Raw genomic sequence first — 15,932 nt, forward strand, 5'->3', positions numbered from 1 at the left:
TACAGAGTAAGGAGAAAAAGCATAGAGTATCACTTACCTATAGGAGCTATGGCTGAGGACAGGGATAGCAAAAGCTGGAAGTGAGGAACAGGGTAGAATAGGGTAGTGTCAAGGACTGTGAAGATCAATGAAGAAGATGGTAAAATTTTGTGTTGAATGTTTCCAAAGAGCTGTTGGGAAGAAGAAAAAGTGGCACCTGGTAGAATGCAGGAGAGGAGCTCCTGTCAGAAACAAGACCTATGTTCCATTGTAGTTGGAGCTCTCTAAACTCAACATCTTCACTGTTGATTAAAGCTGACTTCTTAAGTTGCTAAACCAAGAATTAGAGAAGCATTCCACTTCAATGCCACACTTCAGTGGGCAGATGCAGTGTTGATTTTATTTGATGCTGTTATTCTGAGAGCTGATGCAAAGCATAGACTGTACCATGAGCAAGCTGGCCTCTCCTGATGCCACATGGCTGGTGTTGAACCCAAGATGTTGCAAATTGGCTCTGATTTTTAACAAATTATTTACTCAAAACATACTAAAAAACTAAGAGAAACAGGGAGTTGGCTATTGTAATAACTGACCATACCACAAGGATGATCATATCATATAGTCAATATAAAATTATTAGTAATATATGCCCATATGTATTTGGAGACTATATCTTTAAAACCTACTCTCTATTTTAATTTTCCTATATAGCATAGTCTGGAGCAGACTTATTCCATATATAAGAGTATGCCTGCTCTGAGCTCTGATGTTATGCCTCCCTGAACTCAGGTCAAACCAGAACTTCTCTTTTTCATTCTAGACATAGGAGAATACCATTATAGGCTGCGGTGGTTTGAATACGCTTGGTCCAAGAAGTGGCACTATTAGGAGGTATGGCCTTCTTGGAGTAGGTGTGGCCTTATGGGAGGAAGTGTGTCGCTGTCGGGGTGGGCTTTGAGGTCATCCTCCAGCTGCCTGGACAGCTTTCTCCTGACTGCCTTTGGATCAAGATGTAGAATTCTAGGCTCCTTCCCCAGTGCCATGTCTGCCTGGATGTTGCCATGCATCTTGCCATAATGATGACCTCTGAACCTGTAAGCCAGCCCCAATTAAATGTTGTCCCTTATAAGAGTTGCCTTGGTCATGGTGCCTCCTCTCAGCAATGGATATAACCTATAATATTTAGACACACAGAGATGGAGGGAGAGTACCCTGAGAGATATCAGTGAACTCCTCGTAGGATTCATCCTAAGGTAGCCCACTGTGCCCTAAGTCTGCTGGCAGATGTTAACCTCCTTTCCAGAGAAGCTGTCTTATGGCAGGGCCCATGTCTTCAGAGTTGAGTGAAGCCTTAGCTTTCAAACTAAAGGCAAATGTTCATGCTTTCAAGGTATCCTTGGGCCTAATGGTCAGCCTGGAAAAACATTTCTTCTATGGTATTGTGTACTATGGGTACCACGTGAGTTTAAACAGAAGTGATGAGCATGAATTTGCACCCAACACGTAACTTTACAGGAAACTGAAGTCAAAGCGTATAGGGCATCCACTGTTGCCAGTCTACTTGTAATCAACAGGTCATCGAATCTGGACCTCCTGCCAATAGTGGATGCATCAGCTATATATCTTGGGATCGTCAGCTACCTCCAAACCTTTTAGCTTATTGGACAGCAATATATGCTGAGTTCAGCTAGCCTTGTTCAGGTGTCTGTCTGTGTGTATGTGTGTGTGTGTGTGTGTGTGTGTGTGTGTGTGTGTGTGTGTGTGCATGTAGCTAATGCCTGACAGAGAGGCTGAACTTCAGATGGTTGCCTGACTGTTAGCAGGATCATCTCTGAGTGATGATGATCCTCTTAGTGATGTCCTCTAGCAGGGGGATGTGAACTTATTGTCATGGAGATCTCCAGTTTTCCTGCCTTCTGTGGTACCCTGCAGTCCTCTCCATAAATCTCTACCATAAAACTAACAGGTCACAGGGTCACAGAAGCGGCAACAGAATCACATGTATACCCTGAGAGGAGACAGAGTCTCATTGGTGGCTCTTAAGTTTAGCTGTGCATCCTCCCTCTGGACAACTCTCCAAAGCTTCTGATTTCACTGGCCTGTTTGAGGTCCCGGGAATCTTCATTTTATAAAGCAACTTTTCCCCTTCTTTCCCCCTTCTTTCCCCCTTCTTTCTCCCCCTTGTTGTAGTTGTTGTTGTTGTAGGTTAAGGCATCCATGTGGTTAGAAGAAAATGACAGCAGCCACCTGGTTCTCCTATCTCTTTTCATACTCACCACACCTCCGCCATCCTCTCTAACTCATCCCAGACCCTCTAAATATATTTCATAACAGGAAGTCATGGGCAAAGAAGCTCAAAAAGAAATCTCTACTCTGTCCCTTCCCTGCTGTTCGCTGGGCTGAGGATCCCTTGTCCCTTATGGTATACTTCTTCCTGTAAGGTTTCATCATCACTAACAGAAGGGCATGTTTTCTTCACTGTTAGATCTCTGCCTCTGCCCGTGTCTTTACATTACTGAACAGACATGCCCTCCAGTTGTCTTAGTATACAGTCAAACTAAGTCTTACATTAGATATGTATTGAGGAAGACAATACACATTTCCCCATTGACGTTAATAGCCGCCTGCATGCACGAAGCGCTAAGCTCAAGGGCTGCTTAGGTAACATAGTAAGACTCCCATTTCAAAATGAAGAGTCGTAGGTGTACTTTTTGGCTACTTGTAGCTAAAACAATTTGGGCAAATGGATGTTTTTTCACTAAGTTTCATTATCTCCCCAAAGCCCTGTCCCTGGGACTGGAGATTGAACCTAAGTCCTCAGGCCTGCTAAGCAAATGCTCTACCACTCACCTATGTCTCCAGTCATCATTTGACTCTTGGTAATGTGCGTTTTGGTTTCTTGAAAATCCCAGGAATGTTACGTGAATACATTTTTGTTTTAATCCCGGGTGAATGTTCACAGCTGCTCTGGTCTGTCTCCTGAACTAGGAGGAGTGTGATTTCTGTCAGCTGCAGATGGTTTGTGTTTGGAATTCCGGGGACTCTTGAAAGGTATAAATTCAAGAACCCCAAGAGTGTTTGTGAAGGCCATCTGTCAAATGATCAAGAGCAAAGAGACAACAACAAGAAATTGATATCCTGACAATGAAGATTGGAGTTTCCACCAAGGAATTCAATGCCCGTAATCAGCAGAAAGTTGTCTAAATGACCTTCTAACCCTCTTTCTCACCTAACTAGTGTTCGGGGGTTAAAAGGGATCTGGGTGGAGAAGGTTAGTGCCCAATAAAGCAGCCAAAAAGTTCACCTACAACTCTGTTTTGAAATGGGAGTCTAATTAAGTTGCCTAAGCAGGACTTAAGCTTAGAATCGTCCTGCCTCAGGTACCTAGTTGATTGAGATTATAGAACTACCCTTTTAGTCCTGGCTCACAGTAGATTTTGAACAGCCACTTACAGTTAGTCAGCCAGTGGAAGCCGAGGCTGTCTAACTTGGATATACAACTCTACATTATTACACTGTTTTCTTCGCTGGTTTTCTGTGATGCTTAAGACAAGGCTTGGAATACTTTGGAGCTGAGGAAATGATCCCCAGTAGATGGTGAGAGAATGAGAACCCACATAAGAAAGATGGAAAGCATATGAAGGTGACATTGGGAGGCCATCATAGGTTAGCGGGGTGTGGTTATTTGAATAGGCATGGCCCCTATAGATTCATTTGTTTGAATGCCTGACCATAAGGAGTGGCACTATTAAAAGGTGTGGCCTTTTGGGGGAGGTGTGGCCTTAGAGGAAGTCTCAATGGATACATAATGAATGTCATACTCTGGAGGCAGGGCTTTAAGGGTAGATGTGCTCAAAGTATGCCAGTGTGAGAATTTCCTCCATGCTGCCTGAGGATCAAGATGTAGAACTCTCAGCCCTGTCTCTAGCACGTTTGCCTGCACACTGCCATGCTTCCTGCCATGATGATAATGGACTGTAAGCCTCTAAAACTGTAAGCCAGCCCCAATTAAATGTCCTTTATAAGAGTTGCCATGGTCATGATGTCCCTTCACAGCAATAAAACCAAAACTAAGACATGGGGTTCATTGTGTTTGGAATTGAACTACTAGAATATACTCCACAATTGCTCCACTGGGAGGCTCAGTGGTTGAAAGAGTGTTATTTCATGTATTGGCAGCCTGACTCTTGTGGGGGCAGTTTGAACCCTTGTGCCTAGATAAAGCTGAGGGCCAGAGCATTCTAGGTACAACTGTTTGGAATTGTTCTTTCAAACATCCAGAGTAGGTAGAGAGCGTGTGAGCTCTGTGGGCTCTCACATAAGCCAACCAAGTCAGCTCACATTAGCATTTTATCTAAGGGAAAAGGGAAGTTGCTTAACACTGTTACATGCTGCTTAAAACATATAAACAAACAAAAATGCCAAAACAATACTCCACCAAACAAGAAAAATATAGCCCTAAATTACTGAACTACTGTCCTAAACTACTGTGCTTCTCCCTCCCTCCCTCCTTCCCTCCCTCCCTCCCTCCTTCCCTCCCTCCCCCCCACCTCTCTCTCTGTTCCCTGAGACAGTGTTTCTCTGTGTAACAGCCCTGGCTGACCCATAACTCCCTCTGTAGAACATGTTGGTCTCAAACTCAGTGTCTCCTGGATGCTGGGCTTAAAGGCATGTACCACAACACCTACCCAGTCTGTTTTTTCTTAATTACTAAATTGAATCCTTTTCCATGTCATGTCTAGCACAGCATGGATGCTCTGAACATCCTGCAGTCCAAGACCCCTGCAAGATAAATTTAGCACCTAAAGTGTTTGGAGAAATACTTTCATAAGAGTACATAGCTATAGTTCAATAGTCATGTTATATATTTATGTATCAGATATGTGAAAAATATTAATGTCCATAATAGAGATAAAGAGCATACATGACAAAGCCATGCAAAAGAGGTGAAAATAATTACAAAAGAAGAAAAAAATGGCTATCTCCACCGATTACATTGATGAACTGCAAAATAAAACCAAATTATTTCCTGTAAAACAAGAGTATCGACTAGCCTCGTGACATGGATCTGAAGTCCTAGCCCTTCAGGCTAAGGTAAGTTAGAGTCTAGCCTTGTCTACAGAATGAGTTCCAAGCCAGTGTACACTACATAGAATACTAACTCAAAAAATATAATCAATATAAAACAAAATTTGACATATTTAAAAGTAAAATTTTAGGGCTGGCAAGATGGCTCAGTGGGTAACGGCACTTGCTGCTAGGCCAGATGTCCTGAGTTCAATCCCCAGAATCTACACCATGGAAGAAGAGAACCCACAACTTTCCTTTTACCAATGCGAGAGTGTCATGGTATACATTGTATACCATGTGAATTGTATACAACTGTACACCAGTGGTTCTCAAACTTCCTATTGCTATAACCCTTTAATACAGTTCTTCACATTATAGTGACCCCCAATCATAAAATTATTTCATTGCTACTTCATAACTATAATTTTGCCACTGTTATGAATTGTAATGTAAATATTTGATATACAATCTCTAAAGGGGTCACAAGCCACAGATTGAGGACTGCTGGTATACAATAATCTCCAAACAATAAAGTAAAAAATTTAAATGTGGGTGTAATTGGGAGGGTAGTGGAATACACTTCTATTTCTTGGTGGAAACATCGCATTTTTATGGTTTTACAGAGGTCACTTTAGGGTTTGTGTGTATGTATGTGTATATGGTCTTCAAGACTTTAAATCCTCCAGTCTAATAATTTCTCTTCTACGGAATTTTTTTAAAAAAATATTTAAATTCAGAGTAAATAGAAACTCATTCATGAGCTGCGGAATAACTCAAAAATGATATAAAGTGCTTGCTGTGCAAGTACAAGGACCTGAGTTCAAATCCCCAGCACTGATGTGCGCGCGCGCGCACACACACACACACACATCAAAAGATATTCATTCAAAGACATTAATTGCCGCATGATATAGCTAGTGAATATCTAATGAGAAATATATTAGAACTTTGGCACCAAAACACAAACAAAATTTTACGAACAAAGCAACCTATCCATTGGTAAGACTTTGAGCTCCATGACAGTGATTAGTCACTGTTAATAGTTCAAGAAACTATCAATCTACCAAACATCCATTTATCTACCTTCCTTCCAATCCACCTCCCTACCTCCTTCTTTCCCTCCCTCTCTCCCTTCCTCCTTACCTTCTAATCTACCTTGTATTTGGGGAATTGAATCTAGCCCTCAGGTGTGCAAAGGAAGTATCCTTCAACTGAAATGCACCCCATCCCCTAGCCACCATTTTCATATGTATCTGTATCAGTGTAGTCTTTGTAAATAAAGTTTTATTGGAACGCTGCCATGACTACTGTCCCTGTGTTGTCTATGGTTGTTTACCAGGTAGGGATGAGTCACTGTGACAAGGACCGTACAATGAAAAATGTATAACATCTGCACCAGAATGTAAATTCACTAGAGTACACTCAGTGAGCATAAATATTGCTGTCTGCTTTGTCGGCTACCAGATTCCCACTGCATACAGAGCAGTGTTTGGCACGCCGCACATGCTCGATGGATATTTATGAAGACAAGAATACTCTTTCATGTTTAGTAAAATTGTGTTTAGTTTGAAATTTCTTTCTTTGTTTGTTTGCTTGAGACATGGATTCGTAGTATAGCCCAAGCTGGCCTGAGAAATACAGTTTTCTTATATTTTCTTCCCAAGCTCCATGCTGTAGCATTTAGCATCCTATTTAACCTGTGGTTTAGTTGTTTCTTTCACATAGAAAAAATTATGTGCCCATGAAAATAGATACTTACTTATATTAAAGCCAATAACTAAATAATCTAACGGCGTAGGGAAATACTGATTTAACAAACTTTAATACAAGCCAACAATTCTACAGATAACTCTAGATTTGGTTTTAAGTATGTGTGATGCCAAGTGTCATATTTTGCTTTCTGTTACTGTGGTAAACACCATGACCAAAGAGAATTTAGGGAAGAAAAGAGTGTATTTATCTGACACTTCCAGATCATAGTCCATATTTAGGGAAGTCACAGCAGGAATGCAAACATGAACCATAGTAGAAATCATAGAGAGCTGTTTACTGCTTTGCCTGGCTGCTCAGTTATCTTCCTTCCTTCCTTCCTTCCTTCCTTCCTTCCTTCCTTCCTTCCTTCCTTCCTTCTTTCTTTGTTTATTGAGATAGAGCTTCTCTCTGTAGCCCTGGCTGTCTGGAATTCTCTTTGTAGACCAGGCTGGCCTTGCCCTCACAGAGATGACCTGTCTCTGCCTCGTAAGCACTGGGACTAGAGATGTGCACACCAACGTCTAGCATAATTCTCTTCCTTATATAGCTCAGGCCCAATTGCCAAGGGATGATGCTACCTGCAATGGGCAGGGCTTTCCTACAAAAATAACCACTTTCAAAAACTGCCTCACAGACATGGCTACAGGCCAATCAGATCTGGGCAATTGTTTAGTTGAGGTTCTCTCTTCCCAGGTGACTCTAGGTTTTGTCAAGTTGACAACTGAATTTGACTGTCACCAGGGTTGGTGTGGTAATCTGTTATTCCAGCTTGGTTTCTTCTTGTGTTTCTTTGGTTGTGTGCCTCCTTTAATATCAACCCGTCTATCAACCCTGTCCTTCACAACTTGCTTTTTTAGTCAGGGTATTTGACACAGCAACAGAATGAAACTAGAATACAGCCTAAATAGGAGTACTGGGGACCATGGTAATTATACATGCTCCATCTAAAGGAAATGTAAAAAGTATATATGAAAGAAATATATATTCACATCCATACCATTCATATTTATCATACAGTTATATATAGTCATATAGTCATATTCATATCTTTCATATGTATACATTTGAAAGAAAGAAAATAAAATGTGTCAAAGAAAAATTAATAAAGGCAAACCAGACAAAGGCAAGGCTGTTGGGAACATCTTCCCTTCCAGTTCATTCTGTCTGGTCACGTTAGCCACTTAGAACTTTCTGTGTAGCTCATGGATGCAGCGCAGGATGGAAGAAGTTGAGTGAAGTTCAAAACTAGGATGGAGGATCTTGGGAGATGGCTCAGTTGGCAAAGGACTTGCCTGGCAAGCGTGGAGACCTGAGTTTGATTCCCCAGAACCCGTGTAAAGTGCTGAGCATGTGACATGCACTTATAATCCCAGTGATGGGGAGACGGGGGGCAGAGATGGGTCGATCTCTGCAAGTTCACTGGCCAATTAGCCTATGTGAAATTTCAAGCTAAGGAGAGACTGGATTTCAGACAAAAAGTGGAAGGTGCCTGAAGAAGGCTCAACCTGTACCAGTAAACATGGCTGGCATTGGATTGCATTGGTTGGCAATGTCTCCTCCTTTCCAGATCTGTTTCCAGATATTGCCCACTATTTTACATGAGTGGGTGTAGAAGAAGAGGAAAATAACCTTTTGATTAGGGATCACTGATAAACATTTGTTCTTAGAGCAGAAGTCCTTTAACAGTTAAATGTCTTTCACATTTATTTACTTAGCATGCACATGGACATAATCAGTGTATGTATGTAGGCACAGATATGCCATGATGTGCCTGTGGAGGTCAGAGAACAATGTGCTGGAATTCGTTCTCTCCTTCTACCACTTGGGGCCAAACTCAGGATGTCATTAGCGTTAGTGACAAGTGCCTTTACCAACTCAGCCATCTTGCTGCCCAAACTCCTGCTGTTTTGAAGTGTACTATTACTGGACATAACTTTTCACTCTGTCAAAACTCCGTCTTAATACACTAAATATTATTGCATACAACCTGTTTTGCATGCTGAGTTTTTATCTATCTCATCTTTTTTGTAGGCTAATAAAAAAGTCATACCAAAGGGGAAGTAAAGAGCTTTAAATCATTAAGCAATCATTAAATGAATTAAAATAGTAATTTTTACATCATTAGTTTGACTTTAGCCAAGCCAAGGAAGTGCTATTCCAATATTCTGCATGAAATGGCAAATGTCAATTTGAAATGTCTCCAAGCAGTTAATGGTCCTGCTATCCACATGATTTAATAAAGGTCCAGGGTGGTGATAAGCTCAGCTTCTGTAGGAAGCCATTTATATATCATGTGCTATTAAGATTGCCTTTTTCCTTGATAAAATGAGTTTTTGTGTGATTGTGTCATGTCTGAAGAAAAGCGTAGCTTTTAAGATGAGCAATCTAAGATTGGCTCTGAGTTCCCCCTGTGTGATTATGTACAGTCTGTGCAAGGACATACTTTGCTAAACAGAAGAAAACACACATACACGTGCGTGCACACACACACACACCCCACACACCTCATATACACACCCCACACACACCTCATATACACACCACACACACATGCATTCACATGTATATGATTATAACTCAATATACATGTTGTATTTCCAATCCACAATAAAATGAGCTAACATGAAAGCTAGTCCTTGAGTGTGAAAGGCAAAATTTGGGAATTCAGGGTTGGCTCTTTCTTGTAGTCTCTTGGATAAGAGAAGTTTGATCCAGTCTAAGTTGCCTACATGTCTAAATCATGAGGCAAGGGTGAAAGACATTGGTCCCTCTGGTTACTAGATGTGTTATTCAGTATTCATTCTATTTTAAGTGACAGAAACTGAAGCCAAATCACTGATGTACCAGTGAGGTCCTTGTTGTCTAATGTATCTTCATAATGGAGAGGGCCAACATCAAAGATCTATGCATTGTGTGGTTTCAACTCTGGGCCTTATCTCTTACTATTCTTTCAAATTAGGCTTTCGCCAGCCTTACGCCATCCACCTTGGGGCAAGGCTAGGCCAGGTTCCATTCTCCACCACAGAAACAGTCTTGAGTAGAATATTCTCTGAATGTACTGACTGATGCTTGCTAGCCAATAGACTTAAAGGTCAATATGCTTAGTCAACAAGTTTAAACTATAACCTTGCTGAACCTGTGGCCCTAAAAAGTATAAAAACTGCTTGTAATAGCCATTCGAGGTCACCTTCTTGTCACTCGCCTTGAGGGGCCTAATTGAAGATCGACCCCGACAGGCTGGAAAAGAAACCTTTTGCTTTTGCATCGATCTGTGTCTCGGTGTCTCACTCAGGAACGTCTCAAAGTAAGTACCACTGGCTGAAGGTGGAGGTCTTACATTCTCACATGATGAGGGACATGAGAACTTGGGGCCTTGTTGACACATCTTCTCCTCTGGATCACAGAAGAAGGACATTCCTAACTCAAGTATGAAAAATATCTGGTGACACCCTCATATGGCCAGCCAGGATCACAACTTGACTCCTCGACAACTTTCCATGACCTAAGTGGTTGCTCTCATCTGTTTTATGGTTCACAGCCTTCATGAACTACCTTTTCCTTTTTAGTCACTTTTATATAATCATCAATGATCAGTGATGTTTTATGTCAGGCTGAAGTACAAGTAGTTTCATGAAGGAAGTTATCATAGTGGACAAATGGTGAGATAATAGGATAAGGACAATGTCTTAGCTTTCCAACACTATTACAAAATACCTGAGACAGCCAACTTAAGAAGAAAGGTTTATTGTAGTCCACAGAACCACGAGTTGTATTGGTATTGTATTGGCATATTGGTCCAACTGTGTTAGGACCTTTAACAAGACAGAATGTTCTGATAGGAGTCTGTGGCAGAGAAAACCTGTTCGCCTCATGGCTGGGAAGTCAAAGAGAAAGCTGTAGAGATTAGGGTTCCATGGTCCCCTACCAGGGTATGCCCTAAATCTGTTTTACTAGGTGGGTCTTCCTGTCATGCCACAGGCTAGAGCCTAGCCCTTTAATGTACAACCCTCTGCAGAATACTTTTTCAAAGCACGATCAAAGTCATAAGCAAGGATAAAGTGTGAACTTCTGTGTGACCCCTGGGGAGCTGGGAGATGATCAGGGTTTACTCATGTTACTGGGTCAGGGAACTGGGGGTTTGCAGCACCAGTGTTTGGCCATGACTCTCTCTAGGGGGGATACAGTCTCCTGAGTAACCTTGACCCATAGACCCAGAAGATCTAGTAACTCTAGAAGGGCAATTCTCTAAAGAAGGCTACAGGCCTAGCTGCTAGCAGCAAAAGGAAGTTGGGAACTAGGCACAGGATCCTGGTAACGGGATTTGAAGGAGCAATCTCTATGATTGGCAGGTTCAACAAGAACCATGGTTTTGATCCAAGGAGTTTTTCACAAAGAGAAGATCTTATGTGGAGAAGAAAGATAACAAAGAGACGAAACAATGCCAATTCTATGTAGCTTCCACTGACTTGGCCTCATCATATTTGATCTCAAACACATGGTTATGTCAAAAGCACAAAAACATACACTTAAAGGGAGAAGTTTGCGTTTACTAGGGATTTTCTATGAACACTATTTTTTTTTCGCTGAAAGCTTTACTGAGTTAATTTACCAAACTATAAATAACATAATTCTATGCTATTGGTTAAGTTCAAATATACATATATACCCATGAAGCCATCCCCTAGCTCAAGGAAATGCACCTACCCACCAGCCCAAGACTTTTCCCATGTCTCTTTACAATACATTTTCAAGAAAACCTCGCATACTTTCAGTTCCTGTAAATAGCTTTCATTTTCTAGAATTTTGTATAAAATGTATGCATCCATTTTGTTTGCCTGAAATAATTACTTTGAGATTAATCTGTGTTGATTTGTAAACTAATGCTCCATTCCTATCTATGACTCGGCAGCTGTTTTTGTTGTTATTATTTGCTTCCTTGCTTGCTTGTTTGTTTTTAATATAAGACATTCTCAGAGGTTCTTCAGGGAATAGGAAAGGTGTCTTGAGGGCAAGACCTCACCCACTGAATGCTCCCATGTATAACAATGCAAATTCACTTGAGAAGAGAGTGCCTTAAAAGAAAGAGCCTTTTGTGTGAATGCTTCACTCCGTCTTTAAATGAGGAAAAAGAATACCCTTGGCAGGGAAGGGAGAGGCAAAGATTAAAACAGAGACTGAAGGAACACCCATTCAGAGCCTGCCCCACATGTGGCCCATACATATACAGCCACCCAATTAGACAAGATGGATGAAGCAAAGAAGTGCAGACCGACAGGAACCGCATGTAGATCGCTCCTGAGAGACACAGCCAGAATACAGCAAATACAGAGGCGAATGCCAGCAGCAAACCACTGAACTGAGAATAGGTCCCCCATTGAAGGAATCAGAGAAAGAACTGGAAGAGCTTGAAGGGGCTCGAGACCCCAAAAGTACAACAATGTCAAGCAACCAGAGCTTCTAGGGACTAAGCCACTACCTAAAGACTATACATGGACTGACCCTGGACTCTGACCCCATAGGTAGCAATGAATATCCTAGTAAGAGCACCAGTGGAAGGGGAAGCCCTGGGTCCTGCTAAGACTGAACCCCCAGTGAACTAGACTATGGGGGGAGGGAGGCAATGGGGGGAGGGTTGGGAGGGGAACACCCATAAGGAAGGGGAGGGGGGAGGGGGATGTTTGCCCGGAAACCGGGAAAGGGAATAACACTTGAAATGTATATAAGAAATACTCAAGTTAATAAAAAAAAAAAAAACAAAACAACAACAACAAAAAAAAACAATAAAAACTCTACTGTAACCCTTAAAAAAAAAAAACTATAAAAAAAAAAAAAGAAAGAGCCTTTTGGTAACCTGCTGGAAAATGACACCAGAGAATGCTCAGGTGTGCAGAGAGGTCATTGCAGCAATGGTCCAAGAGACCCAGGCTTCCTCTCTAGCTGGCTCCACAACTTGGTGTCGTCCACATGGTGCTGGGTTTGCAGGCATGCAGGACACAACCGTGAAGGACTCAGGGAGCCTTGTGGCAAATTTCTAGGCTTGTGGCCTAGAAGGTATCAGAGACCAGGCAACACTCCTCAGAGTGTTTCTGTAGCACTCCAGAATGTGTTGTGCATGCAAGTGTGAAGGTGAGACCTAAAGTGCATGAAAGGATAAACCAGGTATGTAGGACTTTCTCCAAGGAAAGTTGGAGGCCATGAAGTTGAGCCAGAGAGAGAGGGGGAGGGGCCGTGTAGGCTACAGACAACAAAGGAAGAAAGGTGGGGGCAACCAAAGCCCATGGTGACCATGTCATCATAAGCCCCCGATGCCAGACACAAGGCTAAGGGGTCGAGTTTGACCTGCTGGCTTTCAGTCTTGCTCGGGTTCCATCTTGATTTCACATTGCTCCCCTCAGGGAGGAAGAGGTTTATTCTGTACAAGTGAATATTGCCTATCCCTCCACCCCCACTCCCCCAGTGAAGAGCTCACAGTTGAGAGCTTACCTTGAGTCTGGACTTGGGTTTTTGTTTTGTGGTTTTGTGTTATATTTTCAAGACAGGTTTCTCTGTGTAGCCCTGGCTGTTCTGGAACTTGCTTTGTTTAACAGGCTGGCCTTGAAATCATAGATCCACTTGCCTATGCTTCCCAAGTGTTAGGATTAAAGGCATGTGCCACCACTGCCTGAACTTTTTTCAAAACAGTGTTGAAACTATTAAGAATATAGGAAGTTTTGATATTGGACTAAATGTATTTTGCCTAATGAGATTTCAAGAGATGAAGGTCACATCTGAACACTTGTTTCCCGTCTGGTGGCCGATTTGGGGGGCCATTCAACCTGTAGGAAGTGGAACCTTAATGAGGACGTGGCCACTTCAGGCACTCCTTGTCCATAGCTTGGCCCATCTTCCTATTCAGTTTCTGCTCCCTGTTCCACCAAGATGTGGTGAGTGCCAGCCACACATTTCTGTTGCCATGGAAACATTTGCCACCATGCTGTCTCTCTGTGATGGGCTGTATCCTCTTAAACCATGAGCCAAAATAAGTCTTTCCTCTTCCAAGAAGTTTATCAGAGCAATAGGGATGAAGGAGTAACTAATACGATACAATGAGTAGTGCGGCAGTAGCATCTCACTAGAAAACATGGCCCACTTCATCTATCTCTTGGCCATCTCCAATATTTTGTCATTTTTCACAAATAAGTTGAATTATTTCCACAGTGCCATTAAGTAGGTCTTATTATGCCTATTGTAGACTCAAAAAATGAATTGAATTAGATGGGGTGGGTCCTGGATCACAGGTTTTCTCCTTAACCTGTGCCATTCCGATGTCACAACCTTCAAGTGTGGCCAGAAAATGGGCCCTTATTAATTGGTTGCTATCTACTCTAATGAGTACAATGTATATACTTAGAAAACAGTTCCTTCTGTTTTAATTAGAAATCTCTCTTTTTGTATTAATACTTTCTTCCTGCTGTTATTGGATAATCACCTACTAATGTTTCACTTTCCTCCCTAGAATAATTAAGACAAAATAATCCAATCACATGTTACAAGTAAGTTTCTGGACATTTGAGACATTTTTACTCCACTACAATGAGTCAATTCTCCATTTCATTATTGAGACAAATGACCCACAACTTAAGAAATTAACCCAAATCTGCACCATATGTATTTGTATCAAAACAAAATCAGGCCAAACTAGATCTAGATAACACTAGACGAAAGCATCAGGAATTCCGGAAGCTTTTAAGGTACAGAACCTTCTACCTAAGTTCTTGGGAAGCTCCATTGCACACACTTTGGAATCTTACACTTCTAAACTGAGTTCAATTTATACTTTAAAAAATTTTGTCCCATCAACCTAAGCCAATCTTGAATCGAATCTGAATTACCAGCTCCAAGGTCTGAAGTCACTCAAGCAGGATGGTATTTATCCTCCCGAACTTGTCAGCATAAAATCACAAGGAAAGATCTCTAAGAAAATGGTCTGAAAGGTTTTATCTATTTTACAAAAGCCTCATGGAGGAGAGAGGCCTGAGGAGTCAGGAGCCAGGGGCTAGGAGCCAGGGGCCAGGAGCCAGGGGCCAGGAGCCAGGGGTCAGCTCTGTCCAGCCTTCAATGTGTAGATCCTGTTGGACTCTGCCTATTTCTCCTAAGAACTCCTGCCTGTCAGTCAGCTTCCTAGAGTTAGATTTTGTCAGTCTAAAACACTGTCTCTGCCTGTGGTAGCAGACTTGGGCAGCATATAGGACTGGATGAAACTGTTGGAAAGTCAGTACTCCCAGAACCAGTAGCAGCAAGTGGTGGGATGACACCCCACTTGGTCCTTTGGTGGAATATGCACCCAAACATACGCTCAGATGCATTGTCTCATGCTAGGCTGTCTTCAAAGTCACTGTGTAGCTAAGGATGACTCTGAATTTCTAGTTCTCCTCAATCCACTTCCTGAGTGCTGGGATCATAGGTGTGTACCACCATACCCAGTTTATGTAATGCTGGGACTCAAACCTAGAGCTATGTCCCCAGTCCCTGTCTCTCAACATCCCCCCAGTGGGACTAAACCCTATGCTGTCCCTTATATACGTAGGGAGACTGATGATTAATACTTTGTGGCCATCCTTCCTTTCTCTGTCTCACTTTCTCCATATGGAGTGCTTCCTAGAATCCTTTTCCCAATGACCATATTGCATCAAAAGCCTTGTCTCATAGGCTGCTCACAGGGAGATCCCAACCAAGACACTAATTTGACAAGTAGTAACAACCAATCCTTCTGTTTGTACATAGTATATTGGGTTTAATGATTCATATACATTAACTTACTTAAGTCTCATAATATATGTAGGAGTATGTTTGTTCTCATTCACTCAAAAAGAAATTGAGGTCTTTGAAAGGGCAAGACACTTATCCGATTCAGGCTGGTGGTTGATCTGAATGACCCTCAAACTTAGGCTTTATACATTCTTTTTTTTTCCGGAGCTGGGGACCGAACCCAGGGCCTTGCGCTTGCTAGGCAAGCGCTCTACCACTGAGCTAAATCCCCAACCCAGCTTTATACATTCTTAAAGTTCCTTACACAAACCCTCTGAGGTCCATGGGATACAAAAGCAGCATAAATTCACCAGGCAGTACTATTTAAAGTGGTCTCATATAGC

The sequence above is a fragment of the Rattus norvegicus genome, chromosome 4 (genome assembly GCF_036323735.1).
Source record: "Rattus norvegicus strain BN/NHsdMcwi chromosome 4, GRCr8, whole genome shotgun sequence".
NCBI lineage: Eukaryota > Metazoa > Chordata > Mammalia > Rodentia > Muridae > Rattus > Rattus norvegicus.